Here is a 22704-nt window from a genome sequence, read left to right on the forward strand (position 1 = left end):
AGTTGGGGCTGACCATGGTGGGGCCAGAGAGAAACTGAAACTCACTTCCAGCTACAATTGGTCTATAGCTGGGCATGGTACATTCCTGTAGTCCAGCTACTCAGGAGGCTGAGGCAGGAGAATCACTTGAACCTGGTGAAGTGGCTACATTGTCAGGGGTATATGCCCTCGGGTATATATATGTCATTGTCGTGGGCCAAGAAAATTTAGGACACGGACACACACAAGGAGTTTAGGAGCAGAGGTTTAATCGGTAGAAGAGAAGAGAAACAGCTTCCTCTATAGAGAAGGGGTCTCTGAATGGAAAGGACCGGCTGGTAGTGAAGGCACCAAGTTTCATAGTCCAGTTTGAGGAGGCAGTGTCTGATTTAGTGTGGACTGTTCTAGTGTGTCTGATTTACATAGGGCTCACAGGTTGATTTGACCAGGTATGATGTTTACATAATGCTCAGGGAAGGCTGATTGCCCCCACCCTAATCTTCTTATGCAAATAGGCTTTCCAGTTGATCGATATCATCTTTTTTTTTTTCTTCTTCAAGAAGGAGTTTTGCTCTTGTTACCCAGGCTGGAGTGCAATGACACGATTTCAGCTCGCCGCAACCTCTGCCTTCCGGGTTCAAGCGATTCTCCTGCCTCAGCCTCCTGAGTAGCTGGGACTACAGGCGCCCACCACCACATGCAGCTAATTTTTATATATTTTTAGTAGAGGCGAGGTGATCCACACCATGTGGTCTGCTCCTTAGAGTACACATAACTGGCAGAGAAGGGAAGATGAAGTCGCTATCTTGAACATGTCTACTCCTTAGTTCCTGCTGGCATTCACCCTTGTAAACTCCCAGCTTTCAGGCTGTTCTTTGTTAGAAAATGATCTAGGGGCTGCTTTTCAAAAAAAAAAAAAAAAAAAAAAAAAGCCTTACCAAGAACTCCCATACCCTTGCTATCTGCCTAAGTGATTTCTTCTAACTCCTATATCACCACTGGGAGGCAGAGGTTGCAGTAAGCCAAGATTGCACCACTGCACTACAGCCTGGGTGACAGTGTGAGACTCCATCTCAAAAGAAATAAAATAATAAAATGAAATAAAATTTGTCAGGCAGCTGCGTAGGAGGGCTTCTGAGACTCTACCCATGGCAGCCGAGCTACAAGCAACACGTTCCCAGTTAGGGAACCAAAATACATTACTGAAACATCGGGGTTCGGTCTAGGTCCTACAACTTGCCGTACAGAAAGCCAATGACTGAGATGACAAGTATTGCCAAGGAAGAAGGCTTTAATTGGGTGCTGCAGCTAAGGAAATGGGAGCTCAAAACCTCAAATCCATCTCCCTGTCCAACTGAAACAAGGGTTTTATACAGCAGGGAAGAAATGTAGCGTGTAAGAAAACAGGAAGTAGGGAGGGCCAAGGAAGTAATCATGATGAATGAGGGATCCAAAGTCTCGTTGTCTGGATGTAGTGATCTGGTGAGTTTCAGTTCATTGATACTTTTCTTTTTGGGGGGAGAGGCCTGAAGGTCATTTCCTGAGGAAGGAACTCAAATAAAACAAATATAAGTTTCAAGCTTTAAGACCGGAAAGGTCAATTTTTATGTTTATCCAAAATAATAGTCTCTGGAACTATTGGGTTGATTTCATTTGTTTTTTACCTTTTAAGTTCAGGGGTACATGTGCAGGTTTATTACATAAGCAAATTCGTACTTGTCACAGGGGTTTGTTGTACAGATTATTTCTTCGTGCAGGTATAAAGTCTAGTATTCATTAGTTATTTTTTCTGATCCTCTCCCTCCTCCCACCTTCCACACTCCAGTAGGCTCCAGTGTCTGTTGTTCTCCTCTTTGTGCCAATGTGTTCTCATCATTTACCTCCCACTTGTGAGAACATGCAGTCACATGGTTTGGCTCTGTGTCCCCACCCAGATCTCATCTTGTAGCTCCAATGAGATGTGGGAGGGACCCAGTAGGAGATGATTGTTGAATCATGGGGGTGGATCTTTCCCGTGCTGTTCTCATGATAGTGAATGGGTCTCAAAAGATCTGATGGTTTTAAAAATGGGAGTTTCTCAGCACAAGTTCTCTTTTTGCCTACTCCTACTGCCATCCACGTAAATTGTAACTTGCTCCTCCTTGTCCTACCATGATTGTGTGGCCTCCCAGTCATGTGGAACTGTAAGCCCATTAAACTTCTTTCTTTTGTAAATTGCCCAGTCTCAGGTATGTCTTTATCAGCAGCATTAAAATGGACTAATACAGTAAATTAGTACCAGGAGTGGAATGTTGCTGAAAAGATACCTGAAAATGTGGAAGCAGCTTCAGAACTGGATAAAAGAGAGAGACTGAAACTATTTAGAGGGCTCAGAAAAAGAGAGAAAAATGTGGGAAAGACTGGAACTTCCTAGAGACTTGTTGAATGGCTTTGACAAAAATGTTGATAATGGGCTGGGCGTGGTGGCTCACATCTGTAATCTCAACACTTTGGGAGGCCAAGGCAGGCAGATCACCTGATGTCCGGAGTTCAAGACCAGCCTGACCAGCATGGAGAAATCCCATCTCTACTAAAAATACAGAATTAGCCTGGCATGGTGGCACATGCCTGTAATCCCAGCTACTCAGGAGGCTGAGGCAGGAGAATCACTTGAACCCAGGAGGTGGAGGTTGTGGTGAACCAAGATCATGCCATTGCACTCCAGCATGGGCAAAAAGAATGAAACTCCATCTCAAAAAAAAAATAAATGTTGATAGTGATATGAACAATAAGGTCCAGACTGACGTGGTCTCAGATGGAGATGAGGAACTTGTTGGGAACTGAAGCAAAGGTGACTCTTGTTATGTTTTAGCAAAGAGACTGGCAGCATTTTGCCCCTGCCCTAGAGATTTGTGGAACTTTGAACTTGAGAGAGATGATTTAGGGTATCTGGTGGAAGAAATTTCTAAGTAGCAAAGCATTCAAGAGGTGACTTGGGTGCTGTTAAAGGCATTCAGTTTTAAAAGGGAAACAGGGCATAAAAGTTTGGAAAATGTGCAGCTTGACAATGCAATAGAAAAGAAAATTCAATTTTCTGAGGAGAAATTCAAGCTGGCTACAGAAATTGGCATGAGTAATGAGGATCCGAATGTTAATCCCCAAGACAATGGGGAAAATGTCTCCAGTGCATGTCAGAGGTCTTCACAGCAGCCCTTCCCATCACAGGCCCAGAGGCCTAGGAGGAAAAATTGGTTTTGTGGGCTGGGCCAAGGGTCCCTGTGCTGTTTGCAGCCTAGGGACTGAGTGCCTGTAATCCCAGCTACTTGGGAGCTGAGGCAGGAGAATCACTTAAACCCTGTAAGTGAAGGTTGCAGTGAGCCGAGATCTCACCACTCCAGCCTGGCTGTGTCTCAATTTAAAAAAATAAAAATAAAAAATAAACAAGGCCAGGCGCGGTGCCTCGTGCCTGTAATCCCAGCACTTTGGGAGGCCGAGGTGGGTGGATCACAAGGTCAGGAGATCAAGACCATCCTGGCTAACACAGTGAGACCCCATCTCTACTAAAAATAGAAAAATATGCTGGGTGTGGTGGCGGGCGGCTGTAGTCCCAGCTACTTGGGAGGCTAAGGCAGGAGAATGGCATGAACCTGGGAGGTGGAACTTGCAGTGAGCCCAGATCACGCCACTGCACTTCAGCCTGGGCGACAGAGCAAGACTCCATCTCAAAAATAAATTAAAAATAATAAAAATAAACAAATATGAGCTGGGTGCGGTGGCTCATGTCTGCAATCCCAGCACTTTGGAAGGCCAAGGTGGGTGGATCACAAGGTCAGGAGTTCAAGACCAGCCTGGCCAAGATGGTGAAACCCCGTCTCTACTAAAAATACAAAAACTAGCTGGGCATGGTGGCAGATGCCTGTAATCCCAGCTACTCGGGAGGCTGAGGCAGAGAATTGCTTGAACCCAGGAGGCGGAGGTTGCAGTGAGCCAAGATCGCACCACTGCACTCCAGCCTGGGCAACAGAGCGACACTCCATCTCAATAAATAAATAAATAAATAAACAAACAAATATGTTCTTTCATTCTGTAGCATTTAAAATTAAGAGGAGAAAAAAAATAAATTGGCCAGGCTCAGTGACTCATACCTGTAATCCCAGCACTTTGGGAGGCCAAGGAAGGCAGATCCATTTGATGTCAGGAGTTTGAGACCAGCCTGGCCAACATGGTGAAACCCCATCCCTACTAAAAATACAAAAATTAGCTGGGCATTGTGGTGTGAACCTATAGTCCCAGCTACTCAGAAGGCTGAGGCAGGAGGATCGCTTGAACCTGTGAGAAAGAGCTTGCAGTGAGCCGAGATTGCGCTACTGAACTCCAGCCTGGCAACAAAGCAAGATTCCATCTCAAAAAATAAATAAATACATACATAAATAATTAAGAGGCAGAGGGGGTTGGGGAAAAATAATAATAATAATAAAATTAAATTATTGATACTGTCCTTAAAGTGGTTATTTTTATAATCCATTATAGTAAAAGTTTCTCAGAAAGCAGCCGAGTGCGGTGGCTCATGCCTGTAATCCATGGCTGGGCTTAGCTTTAAAAAGTCTTATCTGAGATTCCTCCTATGGAACAAGTTCCATCAAAGCCAATTTAAAAGCCTATGTTAAAAAAAGATTATTCTTTATGCACTGTATACAAATAATTATGCCAAGTGTAATAAAGGAAACCAGTCCTACCATGATTTGTCTTTAGTAAAAATGGGAAACTGGAGAGAGAAAAATTACGTTTTAAAACTATAGTACACCTGTTGTTAGATTCTAGTCTTGCCTAATATTTTTTCAATTTTTATTGTTTTTTACAGTTTGAACCGAATTCTAATTTTTTTTAGCTACAAGTCTTCAAAATAATGTTTTTTATTGTTTGTTTGTTTTTTTTTTTTTTTTTTTTTTGAGGCGGAGTCTCGCTCTGTCGCCTGGACTGGAGTGCAGTAGCCGGATCTCAGCTCACTACAAGCTCCGCCTCCCGGGTATACGCCATTCTCCTGCCTCAGCCTCCCGAGTAGCTGGGACTACAGGCGCCCGCCACCTCGCCCAGGTAGTTTTTTTTGGTATTTTTTAGTAGAGACGGGGTTTCACCCCGTTAGCCAGGATGGTCTCGATCTGCTGACCTCGTGATCCGCCCGTCTCGGCCTCCAAAAGTGCTGGGATTACAGGCTTGAGCCACCGCGCCCAGCCTGTGCTTTCTTAATACCCTGTGAACTGAAGCTAGACAATTTAAATGTCAGAAGAAAATAGCAGCAACCTATTTATATACATAAGCCACTTTCATACTTGCCTACTAATGTATGGACTTCAGAGTAAGTGGCCTACATCAATTTTTCCAAGATTATTCTTTTGTTTGTTGTTTTTTTTTCTTTCTTCCTCCCTGCATTTTCTCTTCATAGGACATGAGACTTCACAACCTGCTAAAAATGAGCTTCCGGGACCTACCCATCTAGGAATAAAGTGTCCTAAAATAGCCATAAGAGATCAGATGAAACCTGAGACCAGAGACTCATTTTCTTCTAAAATGCTTTCTCCAAAAGTTTTTTTTTTTTGAGACTGAGTCTGTCTGTGTCACCCAGGCTGGAGTGCAGTGGCACGATCTCAGCTCACTGCAAGCTCCGCCTTGCAGATTCAAGCAATTCTCTCCTGCCTCAGCCTCTCAGGTAGCTGGGACTACAGGCGCCCGCCGCCATTCCCGGCTTTTTTTTTTTTTTTTTTTTTTTTTTAGTAGAGACGGGTTTTCACCGTGTTAGCCAGGATGGTCTTGATCTCCTGACCTTGTGATCTGCCTGCCTCAGCTTCCCAAAGCGCTGGGATTACAGGCGTGAGCCACCGCGCCTGGTCAAATGAGACATATTTACAAGCTTTACAGGGCCTGCCTTATCGTAAGCATATAATAAAGCGTGGCTGTTGTTATTATTTACATGCAAGCTGAGCTGAGCATCTCTAATCCAAAACCTGAAATCCAAAATACTCCAAAATTTGATACTTTTAAAGTGCCAACATGATGCCACAAGTGAAAAATTCCACACCTGACCTCATGTGATAGGTCTCAGTCAAATGAAGTCAAAATTCTGTTTCATGCACAAAACTATTTTATTTATTTATTTATTTATTTATTTATTATTATTTTTTTTTGAGACGGAGTCTCGCTCTGTCACCCGGGCTGGAGTGCAGTGGCCGGATCTCAGCTCACTGCAAGCTCCGCCTCCCGGGTTTACGCCATTCTCCTGCCTCAGCCTCCCGAAACTATTTTATTTTTTGAGACAGGGTCTTGCTCTGTCACCCAGGCTGGAGTGCCGTGGTGTATCTCAGCTCACAGGGGCCTCGACCTCCTGGGCTCAAGTGATCCGCCCACCTCAGCTTCTTTTTTTTTTTTTTAATTTTTGGAGATGGGGTCTCACTCTGTCACCCAAGCTGGAGTGTAGTGTCGCAATCTGGGCTCACTGCAAACTCCACCTGCCAAGCTCAAGAGATTCTCCTCCCTCAGTTTCCCGAGTAACTGGGATTACAGGCGCCGGCTACCACTGATAGCTAATTTTTGTATTTTTAGTAGAGACGGGGTTTCAACATGTTGGCCAGGCTGGTCTCAAACCCCTGGGCTCAAGCACTCTGTCCACCTCAGCCTCCCAAAGTGCTGGAATTACATGTGTGAGCCACCCTGCCCAGCCACAAAATTGTTTTAAAATATAATGTAAAATTGGCCAGGTGCAGTGGCTCACACCTATAATGCCAGAACTCTGGGAAGCCAAGGTGGGTGGATCACCTGAGGTCAGGAGTTCGAGATCAACCCGGCCAACATGGCAAAACCCTGTTTTTATTTAAAAATGCAAAAATTAGCCGGGTGTGGTGGCACACGCCCGTAGTCCCAGCTACTTGGGAGGCTAAGGCAGGAGAATCGCTTGAACCTGGGAGGCAAAGGTTGCAGTGAGCCAAGATTATGCCACTGCACTCCAGCCTGGCAACAGAGTGAGATTCCATCTCAAAAATATATACATATACACATATTTTCATAATGTTTATATACATAAATATATAATAAAGTTATCTTCAGACTACGTGCATAAAATGAATATGAAACGTAAATGAATTTCTTGTTTAGACTTTGGTCCCATCCCCAAGATATTTCATTATGTACATGCAAATATTCCAAAGTCCAAAAACAAACAAACAAAAACACAAAATCTGAAGCCCTTCTGGATAAGGGATACTCAACCTGTATAATGAAGGTGAGAAAAAAATTAATGGAGTCTGGTAAAATACATTTGAAGAGATTAAAAAAGAAAAGAAAAAAATTTAACGGAATATCATAACCCAGTATCACACAACTACTAGTGCTACAATTCAGACATGGGGCCTTTTGGTCCTTTCTACTGCTCTCTGCTGCCTTCCTCAAATGAAAAAGAGAAAATGAAAAGAAACTTTCTCTAACTTCCCAGGCCCCTTTGCTTTTTGTCCTGGATTTGCCCTGGCCCAGGCAGGCTCACCATCATTGCTCCTGGGGCTGCCTTTCTAGTCCCACTCTCTGGAGACCTCTCCAGAAGCCTGGAGCTCCTGAGTGGGCTTGCAGATGCAAGGTCTGGGGTCCCTCTGTGGAGAACCTGGAAACACCTTCTCAGGGCCCACGGCCCCCATAGCCATTCTTTTCCCTTTTGTCTTGCAGGTCTCGTATTCCTCAGAGCCCTTTTTGCTCCATCTCTCTGCTTTTCTCCTTCTACATTTCTTCTCCCACTTCACCTGTCCCAAGGAAACACAGCATTCTTCTTTAAAACAACAGCACTTTGTATGTGTGTGTGTGTGTGAAATACAGCAAGCATAAACATGAAGCTTAATGGATAATTCTAAAGCACTACTCAATTCAAGAAAAAAAGTTTTTTTAAGTCCCAGTGTGGTGGCTCATGTCTATAATCCCAGCACTTTGGGAGGCGGAGGTGTGCAGATCTCTTGGGCCCAGGAGTTTGAGACCAGCTTGGGCAACATGGTGAAATCCCATCTCTACTGACTGGATGTTGGTACTGACTGGATGTTTAATGATACCAACTAATTACTATACTGATAATTTTTTTTTTTTTTTTTTTGAGGCGGAGTCTCGTTCTGTCGCCAGGTGGGAGTGCAGTGGCGCAATCTCAGCTCACTGCAACCTCCGCCTACCGGGCTCAAGTGATTCTCCTGCCGAGTAGCTGGGACTACAGGTGCCCACCACCATGCCCGGCCTGATAATTCTTTTAAGTGTGAAAAGTAAAGCCTTTTTCCTTGAAGGCTTTAACTTTTTAAATTTTTTTGAGATGGGGTCTCCCTCTTGTTGCCCACCTTGGCTTGCAGTGGTGAGAGCTCAGCTAACTGCAACCTCCACCTCCCAGGTTCAGGCGGTTCTCCTGCTTCAGCCTCCCGAGTAGCTGGGATTATAGGCACATGCCACCACGCCCGACTAATTTTGGTATTTTTGGGGGGTTTTTAAATTACATGATTGTAATTATACAATTTCCACTATTCGATTTTTTTTTTTTTTTTTTTTTTTTGAGACGGAGTCTCGCACTGCTACCCAGGCTGGAGTGCTGTGGCCGGATCTCAGCTCACTGCAAGCTCCGCCTCCCAGGTTCACGCCATTCTCCTGCCTCAGCCTCCCGAGTAGCTGGGACTACAGGCGACCGCCACCTCGCCCGGCTAATTTTTTTGTACTTTTTAGTAGAGACGGGGTTTCACCGTGTTAGCCAGGATGGTCTCCATCTCCTGACCTCGTGATCCGCCCGTCTCGGCCTCCCAAAGTGCTGGGATTACAGGCTTGAGCCACCGCGCCCGGCCCACTATTCGATATTTTGTATACAACGAGTTACAACTCACAAGATTTTCAAATGTGACACTATGTATCAAACTATATATACGCAAAGTTTACAGGCCATTAGGAAGCTTTATTTTAAAAATATATTCAGGAAAATAAACATTCATGTAACCAGTTCTCTTGGCTTTAAAAAACATGATTAGAAATATACACTGTAGGCCGGGCCTGGTGGTTCACGCCTGCAATCCCAGCACTTTGGGAGGCCGAGGTGGGCGGATCATGAAGTCAGGAGATCAAGACCATCCTGGCCAACATGGGGAAACTCCGTCTTTACTAAAAAAAATACAAAAAAGTAGCCGGGCCCGGTGGCGAACACCTGTAGTCCTAGATACTCGGGAGGCTGAGGCAGGAGAATGGCATGAACCTGGGAGGTGGAGCTTGAAGTGAGCCGAGATGGCACCAATGCACTCCAGCCTGGGCAACAGAGCAAGACTCCGTCCCAAAAAAAAAAAGAAAAAGAAAAAAGAAATATACACTGTAAAAAAAAAATCAAGACAATGATTGATCAATACTGATCAGTTACATTTTAAAACTTCTAATAATCTGTACATGAGTGCAGGTTAGATAAAGTCAGCAAATTATTAATAGAAAACTACACTACTATCATCGGATAAACATGTCGGCTGACAATTCTACCAGGTAATTAAGGAGGTAATTTCCTACACAGTATAGGTGAATTGTTCAGTCTTTAAACATATCTGGAGTCATCTCCACTCAGTGACATGGAGAATACCCTGATGTGGGGAAATGGAAGAGCAGTAGCTAGCTTCCCCAGGGCAGTTTCAGTGGGAGAGAACATTTAAAGGAACAATGAAATAGGTTTTAAAAGTTGCTTTTGGGCCGGGTGGGGCACTGCACTCCATCCTGGGCGACAGATCTAGAGTCCATCTCAAAAAAAAAAAAAAAAAAAAAAAAAAGTTGCTTTTGATGAGCACTGCTTTCCAAAATGCAATGATTTTTTTTAACATAGAAAGAGAAGCGGTTGAGCTATGTTAAGAACAGACATCCAGTGAGTGCACTGCTCCTGTGGCTTGGACGGTGACTGAGAAAAGGGAAGGCCCCAGGAGAGCCCTCACACCACACACAAGCTCAGGCCATTCAGCCCAGAGAACACACTGGCATGTGACAATGCTTGGGAACTCCTAGGCCCAAGAAAAGAGAGGTAGCAATCACCCGTGTGAGAGGGCTGGAGGGGAGGGGAGGAAGTAGGTGGGGGACAGGCTAAGGGTATCAAACTCAGAACGGGGGAATTCTGGAGGCTGGCAGAGCAGCGTGTTGCCGGGAAGCACTGGCTATGCCAGGACATTCTGCTCTCACGAGGCACTGCTCCTCACCAAGTCTACAAAAAACCAATCCATCCGTACTTCCAGGAACCCAGTTTTGCAGATGTTCTTCCTCCGGACTGTCCCTGACTCTTGATAATTTTGAGTCCCCAGAAAGCTTCAAGGGCACCTAAAAATATTCACTTCCAATTTTAATTCCATTGCAAACTGTCCCAGTGTACTCTCAGGGCTATTTAAGGCTCAAGGGGATCTCTCCATCTGACACACACAGTTTCATATTCCATAGCAACCAGGTCTTCTATAACAAGGACTCTTAAGTCAGAATCCCAGAAGATTTCGGGTATTTGTGGTTTCAGTTGGGGGTGAGGGGAAGAGTTCACTCTTATTCATAGCAGGAAGAACTGTCCATCCTTCAGACGCAGAGACTTCCTGGATTCTAGAGTTGGCCCCCATAAGTGTTACACTGTTGCTATTCAAACCATCCCATCATTTGGTTATTACAAGGAATGATTCTTCACCAAATCACAAGTTTCCTATGGCTAATTTCAGTGAGCCAGTTAAATAGAAGGATTTTTAGAAAGAGCCACAGTGATAGCAATTCTAGGTGGAAACTTGAGCAGATAACATGAAGAGGCAGTTTATAAATGAAGAAGGACTGTGGTTCCGCTGACACCCTTCCTTTTCTTGGATGAAACACCAGGAGGCTTGTTCACCATGAGGGAGACAGTACCCACAAGAGCCGTATTCTGATGTATTACATATTCTGGTGGGATGAAAAATTAGCTGGGCGTGGTGGTGCACACCTGTAGTCTCAGCTACTCGGGAGGCTGAGATGGGAGGATCACTTGAGCCTGGCTGGAGGTTACAGGGTTGCGGTGACCCAAGATTGCACCACTGCACTCCAGTGTGGGGAACAGAGTAAGACTGTTTAGAAAAAAAAAAAAAAAAAAAAAGTCTTGTTTTTGCTTCTAAATTATCCAGTGGGAAGTAGGAAGGGGAAGCTATGAGTTGGGCTAATAGAGATGAAATAAGATGGACTGTGTATTGTTAAGAGCTGGATGGGAAGATGGGGCTTTATTTTTTTTTTTTTTTTTTTTTTTTTTTTTTTTTTTTTTTTTTTTTTTTTTTTTTTTTTTTTTTGAGGGCTCTGTCGCCCGGACTGGAGTGCAGTGGCCAGATCTCAGCTCACTGCAAGCTCCGCCTCCCGGGTTTACGCCATTCTCCTGCCTCAGCCTCCCGAGTAGCTGGGACTACAGGCGCCCGCCACCTCGCCCGGCTAGTTTTTGTATTTTTAGTAGAGACGGGGTTTCACCGTGTTAGCCAGGATGGTCTCGATCTCCTGACCTCGTGATCCGCCCGTCTCGGCCTCCCAAAGTGCTGGGATTACAGGCTTGAGCCACCGCGCCCGGCCAGATGGGGCTTTATTATACTGCTCTTCCTAGTTTGATATATATGTGAAAATTTCCCTAATAAAATCCTTTTTAAAAACATACATACATAACTGGACACAGTAGCTCATGCCTGTAACCCCAGCACTTTGGAATGCCAAGACAGGAGAATCACTTGAGGCCAGGAGTTTCAGATCAGCCTGGGCAACATAGTGAGACCTTGTTTCTAGAAGAAAAAAAAAAAAAAAACAATGCCAGGCGCGGTGGCTCACGCCTGTAATACCAGCACTTTGGGAGACTGAGGAGGGCGGATCACGAGGTCAGGAGATCGAGACCATCCTGGCTAACACAGTGAAACCCCGTCTCTACTAAAAATACAAAAAAATTAACCAGGTATGGTGGTGGGCACCTGTAGTCCCAGCTACTCAAGAGGCTGAGGCAGGAGGATGGCGTGGACCCAAGAGGCGGAGCTTGCACTGAGCCGAGATCGCACCAGTGCACTCCAGCCTGGGTGACAGAGCGAGACTCCGTCTGAAAACAAAAACAAAAACAAAAAAACAAAAAACAAAGAAAAACCCACACACGCATACACATTAACTGTTACGGACGGAATGTCTGTGAAGTCTTCAAGTTCATATATTGATTCCCTAATCCCCAGTGTGGAATGTTGGAAGATGGGGCCTTTAATCACCACCTAATTAGGTTGAGATGAGTTCATGATGGTGCAGAGTCAGATGAGATCAGTGACTTCATAAGAAGAGACCAAACCGGGCGCGGTGGCTCAAGCCTGTAATCCCAGCACTTTGGGAGGCTGAGACGGGCGGATCACGAGGTCAGGAGATCGAGACCATCCTGGCTAACACGGTGAAACCCTGTCTCTACTAAAAAAATACAAAAAACTAGCCGGGCGAGGTGGCGGGCGCCTGTAGTCCCAGCTACTCGGAGGCTGAGGCAGGAGAATGGCGTAAAACCCGGGAGGCGGAGCTTGCAGTGAGCTGAGATCCGGCCACTGCACTCCAGCCTGGGAGACAGAGCCAGACTCCGTCTCAAAAAAAAAAAAAAAAAAAAAAGAAGAGACCATGGGCCAGGCGCGGTGGCTCACGCCTGTAATCCCAACACTTCAGGAGGCTGAGGCGGGCGGATCACGAGGTCAGGAGTTTGAGACCAGCCTGGCCAACATGGGGAAACCCCATATCTACTAAAAGTACAAAAATTAGCTGGGCGTGGTGGCACGTGCCTGTAATCCCAGCTACTTGGGAGGCTGAGGCAGGAGAATCACTTGAACCCAGGAGGTGGAGGTTGCAGTGAGCCGAGATCGTGCCATTGCACTCCAGCTTGGGCAACAGAGCAAGACTCCATTTCAAAAAAAAAAAGAGAGAGAGAGAGACAAAAGATCCAGGTGCAGTGGCACGTGTCTGTAGTCCCAGCTACTCAGGAGGCTGAAGTGGGAGGATCACTTGAGCCCAGGAGTTTGAGGCTGTAGTGCGCTGCGATTGCACTTGTGAATAGCCACTGCACTCTGGCCTGGACAACATAGGAAGACCCTGTCTAAAACAAACACAAAAGAAAAAAGAGAGACACCAAAGAATGTGCTCACCCCATTCTGCCCCCATGATGTGAGGCCACAGCAAGATAGGCATCTGCAAGCCAGGAAGACAGCCCTCACCAGGAAGTAAATTGGCTGGCCCCTTGATGCTGGACTTCCCAGAGTCTAGAATGTAAGAAATCAATTTCTAGGCCGGGTGCGGTGGCTCAAGCCTGTAATCCCAGCACTTTGGGAGGCCGAGACGGGCAGATCACGAGGTCAGGAGATCGAGACCATCCTGGCTAACACAGTGAAACCCCGTCTCTACTAAAAAAATACAAAAAACTAGCCGGGCGAGGTGGCGGTCGCCTGTAGTCCCAGCTACTCGGGAGGCTGAGGCAGGAGAATGGCGTAAACCCGGGAGGCGGAGCTTGCAGTGAGCTGAGATCCGGCCACTGCACTCCAGCCTGGGCGACAGAGCGAGACTCCGTCTCAAAACAAACAAAAAAAAAGAAATCAATTTCTGTTGTTTAAGCTACCCAGTCTGGTATTTAGTTATCACAGCCCAAGCTAAGACACGCACACCTTTAATGGCTTCTTATTGCCCTTTTTTTTTTTTTGAGACAGAGTTTCACTCTTGTCGACCAGGCTGGAGTGCAATGGTGTAATCTCAGCTCACTGCAGCTTCCACCTCCTGGGTTCAAGCAATTCTCCTACCTCAGCTTTCCGAGTAGCTGGGACTACAGGCGCCCACCACCACACCCGGCTAAATTTTTGTATTTTTAGAAGACACAAGGTTTCGCCATGTTGGCCAGACTGGTCTCAAACTCCTGGCCTCAGGGGATCCGCCCGCCTCAGCCTCCCAAAGTGCTGGGATTACAGGCATGAGCCATCAAGCCCGGCCCCTATTACCTTATTAAAGACCAACATTTTAAATATGCCTTACAAAGCCTCTGCCTGCTCTGCCCCTGCCTACCTCTCTAGCTTCATGTCACACTGCTCTCTCTCCTCACTCTGCATTCCAGCTGCATAGACCTTCTTTCAGTGTGGGGGTCTCCATCATCCTCCCAAGGCACCAAAAGGCCTTTGCACATGCAATTCCCTCTAACTGGAAAACTCACACATCTTGCACTTCCAACCCCCTACCTTCACCTAATTAACTCTTACCTTCAGGTTTCAGCTGAAACATCACTTCCTATTCTTAGATTTCTATTACTAGAGTGACCATATGTCCTGGCATGACTAGCATAGCCTCACTTTACACCTATTCATCTCAGCCTAATTTCCCTCCCTCTCCCTCTCAAAAGCATCTCAGTTCAGACAATAAGTTACATGGTCATGCCGGGCGTGGTGGCTCACGCCTGTAATCCCAATACTTTGGGAGGCCGAGGCGGGTGGATCACGAGGTCAGGAGATTGAGACCATCCTGGCTAACATGGTGAAAACCCGTCTCTACTGAAAATACAAAAAATTAAACAGGCGTGGTGGTGGGCGCCTATAGTCACAGCTACTTGGGAGGCTGAGGCAAGAGAATGGCGTGAACCCGGGAGGCGGAGCTTGCAATGAGTGGAGATCGCGCCACTGCACTCCAGCCTGGGCGACAAGAGTGAGACTCTGTCTCAAAAAAAAAAAATTTTTTAAAGTTACATGGTCATGTTATCCATGAGGAAGTCCCACCACCACATGGGTCAGCTGCCCCTGTTACATGCTCTCATAGCTCTGTACAACCTGCCTTCACACACTGAAGTTTGTATTTACACATTTATTTGTGTGGATTAATATTTTTGTCCCTCACTAGTCTGAGTAAACTTTGATTGCTGGGACTGTGTTTTTTGTTCGTTCAGGATTGTATCCTCAACAGCTACCACATAGGATCACATGTTATGCACCTGGCACATGGCAGCCACTCATATTTTCTGAATCGAAGAATTTTTGCTGAATGGATAAATTTCTGTTTGGCAGGCTAATTTCTGGAACTACTCTGTACTCCCTCTGCCACTTGGAAGTATCCACTTCCAAAGCGGAAGCCTGGCATTTGTTCTCCTCAATCCTGAGCTCCTTGAGATTATGCTGGGAGAGGAGGGAAGACAGACGAGAGAGGAGAGCCTCTGAGCTCCCAGACTTAGGAACAACACAGGCCCGTAGTTTCCATCAGCAGTGGGATCTGCAGTCAGTCACCGTTGCAGGAGCCCCAAGACCCTGCCAGGACCTGGGGGTAGGGTTGGGGTTCCACGGGGAACATGAATCTTCTACAAGCCATGTTGCCTGCCACTGGCTTTCAGGTATCAGGTAACCTCTCATAGATAACCAGTACAGACCAGAGATCAGAAAAGCTTCCCTTCTCTAATTTCCAAAACTAAAGGGCCTCAAATGAGGGCCTGTGTCTTACTCATCTGTGTATCCAAAGGCTGTCACGGCAGGCTCTTCAAGTTTTTTTGTTTTTTTGAGACGGAGTCTCACTCTGTCACCCAGGCTGGAGTGCAGTGGTGCAATCTCGGCTCACTGCAAGCTCCCCCTCCCGGGTTCGCCATTCTCCTGCCTCAGCCTCCGGAGTAGCTGGGACTACAGGCGCCAGCCACCATGCCCTGGCACCACACCCTGTATTTTTAGTAGAGACAGAGTTTCACCGTGGTCTCGATCTGCTGACCTCGTGATCCGCCCGCCTCAGCATCCCAAAGCGCTGGGATTACAGGCGTGAGCCATCGCGCCCAGCAAAGTTTGTTGAATAGAACTGGAGTAAGGAGTTAAGCTTCTGTTTGTCTAGCCCAGCTCCCTGAACGGGGGACAAGATCGCCACCTACTGGCTACATCAGTAACTGCAGACAGGCTCTGCACCACCGATTTGAGAACTTGGTGGTCCGGCAGAAATACTGCTTTCACCACGACCAGATTAGTGCCAGGAGTATTGTATTAGACTATCAAATCTCCTAACATACTCAGGTGGCCAAAATAAAGTACTAACTCCTAACTTAGGTACAAAAGGCCATTGATATTGAACCCTCAGTAAAATTTCGCAGTATCTCGCCCCCACCTCCCGCACACCTCTCCTTGACCCATTCTAACAGCCCTCTTCTCCCACTGGAAAAGGCACTCTTCCTTACACGGTATGCACCTTTCTCACACCTGGCAAACTGCTGCTGTCTTCAGAATCCTAGGTCAACATCAGCCAAGTCTCTTCTTCTCCTTCTCCTTCTTTTTTGAGACGGAGTTTCGCTCTTGTTGCCCAGGCTGGAGTGCAGTGGCACGATCTCGGCTCACTGCAACCTCCGCCTTCCGGTTTCAAGCGATTCTCCCGTCTCAGTCTCCCGAGTAGCAGGGATTACAGGCGCCCGCCACCACGCCTGGCTGATTTTTTTGTATGTTTAGTGGAGACGGGATTTCACCACATTGGCCAGGATGGTCTCAAACTCCTGACTTCGTGATCTGCCTGCCTCGGCCTCCCAAAGTGCTGGGATTACAGGCGTGAGCCACCGCGCCGAGCCAAGCCAAGTCTTTTCTTGCTTGTACCTTTACAGGTGCTACTCTGACCTTCAGTTTGGGACAGAACTCAGCTCAGTGCACAGAAACCACTCCCATGCCTGACTTCCCCCATTAGACACTGAACTCTCTGGGAGTTCTATGACGAGTACATAGCAGGTTCACAAAGACTATTGGATACAGGTAGCTCCATGTTTGGACATACAGAGACCTGGGCTCTTGTCTCAATGTGCCACTAAGTTGCAGTTTCATCAACCCTAAGTAAATCATTTGATACTCTGGGCTGTTTCCACAGTGGTTTCCAACTAGTGGCAGTTTTCCTTCCCAGGAAATATTTGGCAATGCCTGGAGCCGTTTTTGATTGTCACAACTAGGGGAAACTATTGGCATGCAGTGTTAGAGGCCAGGGACACTGCCACACATCCTACAACACACAGGGCAGTCCTCAAAAGCAAAGACTCACCTGTCCCCAAATGGAATGATCTACTCGATACCCACCTAACAGGGTTGCAGTGAGGCTACACCAGGAGAAGGGCAAGTCCCCAACAGGAAATTAGGAAGTCTCCTGCCTGTGTCCATGAAGCATGATGCAGACGGGCATGAGCAATGTGTCTGGTTGACTGAATTTGCGGATTTCAGTGCCAGAGCCTGTCAGCAAGAGGTGGGAATTCCGGATCCTTCACAAAACTAAAAAGTTTCTAATAGGACCAATGCTGCATATCCATTTTTGTACCAGGAATGAAGATGATAAACGTGAAACAACAAAAAACCATTGCAGGGAAATAATCATTAACATATGCTTGATGCCTTTGCCGAAACGGCATGTTGCACATCACAAGGAAACCAAGGAACATCATTTCCAAAGCTTTTTTTATTGAGCAAGAGGCAGTTATGGAGTGCTTTATAATATGCCAGGGACTGTGCTAAGTGCTTCAAATTCTCAGTCCTTACAACAAGCCTCTGAGAGAGTCAAAAGATAGTATTCTCTTTTTTTTTTTTTTTTTTTTTTTTGAGACAGAGCCTTGCTTTGTCACCCAGGCTGGAGTGCAATGGCACAATCTCAGCTCACTGCAAGCTCTGCCTCCTCAGTTCATGCCATTCTCCTGCCTCAGCCTCCCAAGTAGCTGGGACTACAGGCGCCCGCCACCATGCCGGACTAATTTTTTTGTATTTTTAGTAGAGACGGGATTTCACCGTGTTAGCCAGGATGGTCTCGATCTCCTGACCTCGTGATCTGCCCTCCTCGGACTCCCAAAGTGCTAGGATTACAGGCCCGGCCGTATTTTCATTTTACATGAGAAGGTACACTCTGGGCTGGGCACAGTGATGCACACCTGTAATACCAGCACTTTGGGAAGCTGAGGTGGGAGAATTGTTTGAGAGTAGCCTGGGCAACACAGGGAGACCCTGTCTCTACAAAACAAAATTAAAAACAAAAACAGGGCCGGGCGCGGTGGCTCAAGCCTGTAATCCCAGCACTTTGGGAGGCCGAGACGGGCGGATCAAGAGGTCAGGAGATCGAGACCATCCTGGCTACCACGGTGAAACCCCGTCTCTACTGAAAATACAAAAAATTAGCTGGGCGAGGTGGCGGGCGCCTGTGGTCCCAGCTACTCTGGAGGCTGAGGCAGGAGAATGGCGCGAACCCGGCAGGCGGAGCTTGCAGTGAGCTGAGATCCGGCCACTGCACTCCAGCCTGGGCGACAGAGCGAGACTCTGTCTCAAAAAAAAAAAAAAAAAAAAAAAAAAAAAAAACAGGGCCGGGCGCGGTGGCTCAAGCCTGTAATCCTAGCACTTTGGGTGGCCGAGACGGGCAGATCATGAGGTCAGGAGATCGAGACCATCCTGGCTAACATGGTGAAACCCCGTCTCTACTAAAAAATACAAAAAACTAGCCAGGCGAGGTGGCGGGCGCCTGTAATCCCAGCTACTCAGGAGGCTGAGGCAGGAAAACGGCGTAAACCCGGAAGGCAGAGCTTGCAGTGAGCTGAGATCCGACCACTGCACTCCAGCCTGGGCGACAGAGCGAGACTCCGTCTCAAAACAAACAAACAAACAAACAAAAAACAACTAGCCAAGCGTAGTGACTACTGTAGTCCCAGCTACTCAGGAGGCTGAGGTGGGAGGATCTCAGTTACTCAGGAGACTGAGGTCAAAGTATCTGCTTGAGCCCCAGAGGCTGAGACTGCAGTGAGCCGTGATCGTAATCACACCACTCTACTCCAGCCTGCACAACAGAGCAAGACCCTGTCTCAAAAACAAACAAAGGTAGACTTAGGTTAACCTTCCTAATACTGTTAGGCAATTTGCTAAACCGCCTCATTTGTGTAACACTCTAGCTGCAAAACATAGCACGCTCAGCTTTGCAAGGCCTAAGAGGAAATGAGTTCTGTCAGAAAAAAGCAAACAAGACTCGGAAGAGTTTTTATTGTATTATTATTATTTTGAGCCGGAGTGTTGCTCTGTCACCCAGGCTGGAGTGCAGTGGCGATCTCGGCTCAATGCAAGCTCCGCCTCCCAGGTTCATTCCATTGTCCTGCCTTAGCCTCCCCAGTAGCTGGGACTACAGGCGCCTGCCACCACGTCCGGCTAATTTTTCGTATTTTTAGTAGAGACAGGGTTTCACCATGTTAGCCAGGATGGTCTCGATCTCCTGACCTCGTGATCTGCCCGCCTTGGCCTCCCAAAGTGCTGGGATTACAGGCGTGAGCCACCGCGCCCGGCTCTGGGAAGGGTTGTAAAATGCAAAAGAAAAGCCATAGCTTTAAACAATAAACAGCAACCTCACAAATTATTTATCTGTTTCAAGGAGAATAAATTAATGGATGTATGTCATATTCAACTTGAAAATGAAAATGGGCTGGGCAAGGTGGCTTCCCGTCTGTAATCCCAACACTTGTGGGAGGCCAAGGCAGGCAGATAGCTTGAGCTCAGTTCGAGACCAGTCTGGGCAACATGACGAAACCCTGTCTCTACAAAAAATGCAAAAATTAGCCAAATGTGGTGGCACATACCTGTGGTCCCAGCTACTCGGAAGGCTAAGGTGGGAGGATTGCTTGAGCCTGGGAGGTGGAGGTTGTAGTGAGCCAAGTTTGCACCACTGCACTTCAGCCTGGGTGAGAGAGCAAGACCCTGTCTCAAAATAAATAAAAATGCCAAGGCCAGGCGTGGTGGCTCACACTTGTAATCCCAGCACTTTGGGAGGCCGAGGCGGGCAGATCACGAGGTCAGGAGTTCAAGACCTGCCTGGCCAAGATGGTGAAATGTCATCTCTACTAAAAATACAAAAATTAGCCAGGCATGGTGGCGGGTGCCTGTAATCCCAGCTACTTGGGAGGCTGAGGCAGAGAATTGCTTGAACCCGGGAGGTGGAGGTTGCAGTAAGCTGAGATCGCGCCACTGCACTCCAGTCTGGGCCAAAGTGGTATAGACATACAATGGAATATCATGCAGTCTTAAAAAGGAAGGGAATCCTGTCACCTGCTATAACATGGATGAACCTTGAGGACATTTGGCTAAGTAAAATAAGCCAGCCACAAAAGGATAATTACTACTATTCCACTCATGAGGTTGTATCTAAAGTAGTCAAAATCATAAAAACAAAGTAGAAAGATGGTGGCCAAGGGCTGGGGAAGAGGGGATATTAGTGTTTAATGAATATAGTTTCAATTTTACAAGACGAAAACGTCCTAGGTATCTGTTACACAATGTGAATATACTTAGCACTACTAAACCATACAATTAAAAAGGCAAATTTAATGTTGTGCTTTACCACTATAAAACAAAAACAAACAAAACTGAGAGAGCATTTTCATTTATCCAAGTAGTAAAGATCAATTTGGTAATTAGCGTTAGCAAGAGGGCAAAGAGGCACTTTGATAAAATGTTGCTGGAACTATACGATTAGTACAACGATTTTGGAAGGCAATAATGATCAAAATGTTATTAATAAATGCAAATATCCAGCAATCACTTTTAGGAATATTTCCTACATAAAAACATACAGATACTCAGTCTCATGTATAAGACTATCCAGTGTAACACTATTTGTAAAAGCAAAATACTTAACGTAAACTTCTGCCCCTAAAGTACTAATTTAAATAACTTAAAATGGAGTACCATGCAGCCATTAAAAATGAGCTGCTGTGTTCTATGAAATGCGCTCTGAAATTGCAAAACATTGCACGTGACGAACTGCCCCATTTGTACCAGGAAAAAAAGGAGGGGAGGACGCATATAGCAGCATACGCAGAAACTGTCTGGAAGGAGACACAGAAGCAGGTTCCAGGAAACAGGGCTGAGATTAATTTTTTTTTTTTTTTAATTTTTGAGACAGAATCTTGCTCTGTCGCCAGGCTGGAGTGCAGTGGCACGATCTCAGCTCACTGCAACCTCCGCCTCCCGGCGTCAAGCAATTCTCCTGCCTCAGCCTCCCAAGTAGCTGGGATTACAGGCACGCGCCACCACGCCCAGGTAACTTTTGTATTTTCTGTATTTTTAGTCACCCAGGCTGGAGTGCGATCTCGGCTCACTGCAGCCTCCGCCTCCTGGGTTCACCCGCCATTCTCCTGCCTCAGCCTCTGGAATAGCTGGGATTACAGGCGCCCACCACCACGCCTAGCTAATTTTTGTATTTTTTAGTAGAGACGGGGTTTCACCGTGTTAGCCAGGATGGTCTCGATCTCCTGACCTTGTGATCTGCCCACCTCGGCCTCCCAAAGTGCTTCAATTACAGCCGTCAGCCACCGCGGCCGGCCTATACTATTATTATTATTTTTTTTTTTTTGAGGCAGAGTCTCGCTCTGTTGCCCGGACTGGAGTGCAGTGGACGGATCTCAGCTCACTGCAGGCTCCGCCACTCGGGTTTACGCCATTCTCCTGCCTCAGCCTTCCGAGTAGCTGGGACTACAGGCGCCCGCCACCTCGCCCGGCTAGTTTTTTTGTATTTTTTAGTAGAGACGGGGTTTCACCATGTTAGCCAGGATAGTCTCGATTTCCTGACCTCGTGATCCGCCCGTCTCGGCCTCCCAAAGTGCTGGGATTACAGGCTTGAGCCACCGCGCCCGGTCTATTATTTTTAACAACTATATTTGAAAATGGAAGCATGAAGGTGGGAAATACCAATTCACTTCTTTTCAAATACTCTTTAGATAAGCGGTTTTCAACTCCGGCTGTTCACTAGAATCACCTGGGAGCTTTAAAATATCCTAGTTCCTGGGCCTCACCAGAGAGCACCAGGGTCTGACTCAATAGGTCTCAGGATGAGCCCAAGTATCCGTGATTCTTGTTTATTATACTTTAAGTTCCAGGGTACATGTGCACAATGTGCAGGTTTGTTACATATGTATACATGTGCCATGTTGGTGTGCTGCACCCACTAACTCATCATTTACATTAGGTGTATCTCCTAATGCTCTCCCTCCCCCCTCCCCCCACCGCACGACAGGCCCTGGTGTGTGATGTTCCCCACTCTGTGTACAAGTGTTCTCACTGTTCAGTTCCTACCTGTGAGGGACAGCATGCAGTTTGGTTTTCTGTCCCGCGATAGTTTGCTAAGAATAATGGTTTCGAGCTTCATCCATGTCCCTACAAAGGACACGAACTCATCCTTTTTTATGGCTGCATAGTATCCCATGGTGTATATGAGCCACATTTTCTTAATCCAGTCTATCCATTGATGGACATTTGGGTTGGTTCCAAGTCTTTTTTTTTTTTTTTTTTTTTTTTTTTTTTTGAGACGGAGTCTGGCTCGGTCGCCCAGGCTGGAGTGCAGTGGTCGCCCAGGCTGGAGTGCAGTGGCCGGATCTCAGCTCACTGCAAGCTCCGCCTCCCAGGTTCACGCCATTCTCCTGCCTCCGCCTCCCAAGTAGCTGGGACTAGAGGCGCCTGTCTCGTCGCCCGGCTAGTTTTTTGTATTCTTTATTAGAGACGGGGTTTCACCGTATTAGCCAGGATGGTCTCGATCTCCTGACCTTGTGATCTGCCTGTCTCGGCCTCCCAAAGTGCTGGGATTACAGGCTTGAGCCACCGCGCCCGGCCCCAAGTCTTTGCTATTGTGAATAGTGCCACAATAAACATACGTGTTCATGTGTCTTTATATAGCAGCATGATTTCTAATCCTTTGGGTATATACCAAGTAATGGGATGGCTGGGTCAAATGGTATTTCTAGTTCTAGATCCTTGAGGAGGC

Source organism: Rhinopithecus roxellana, chromosome 11, assembly GCF_007565055.1.
Source record: "Rhinopithecus roxellana isolate Shanxi Qingling chromosome 11, ASM756505v1, whole genome shotgun sequence".
NCBI lineage: Eukaryota > Metazoa > Chordata > Mammalia > Primates > Cercopithecidae > Rhinopithecus > Rhinopithecus roxellana.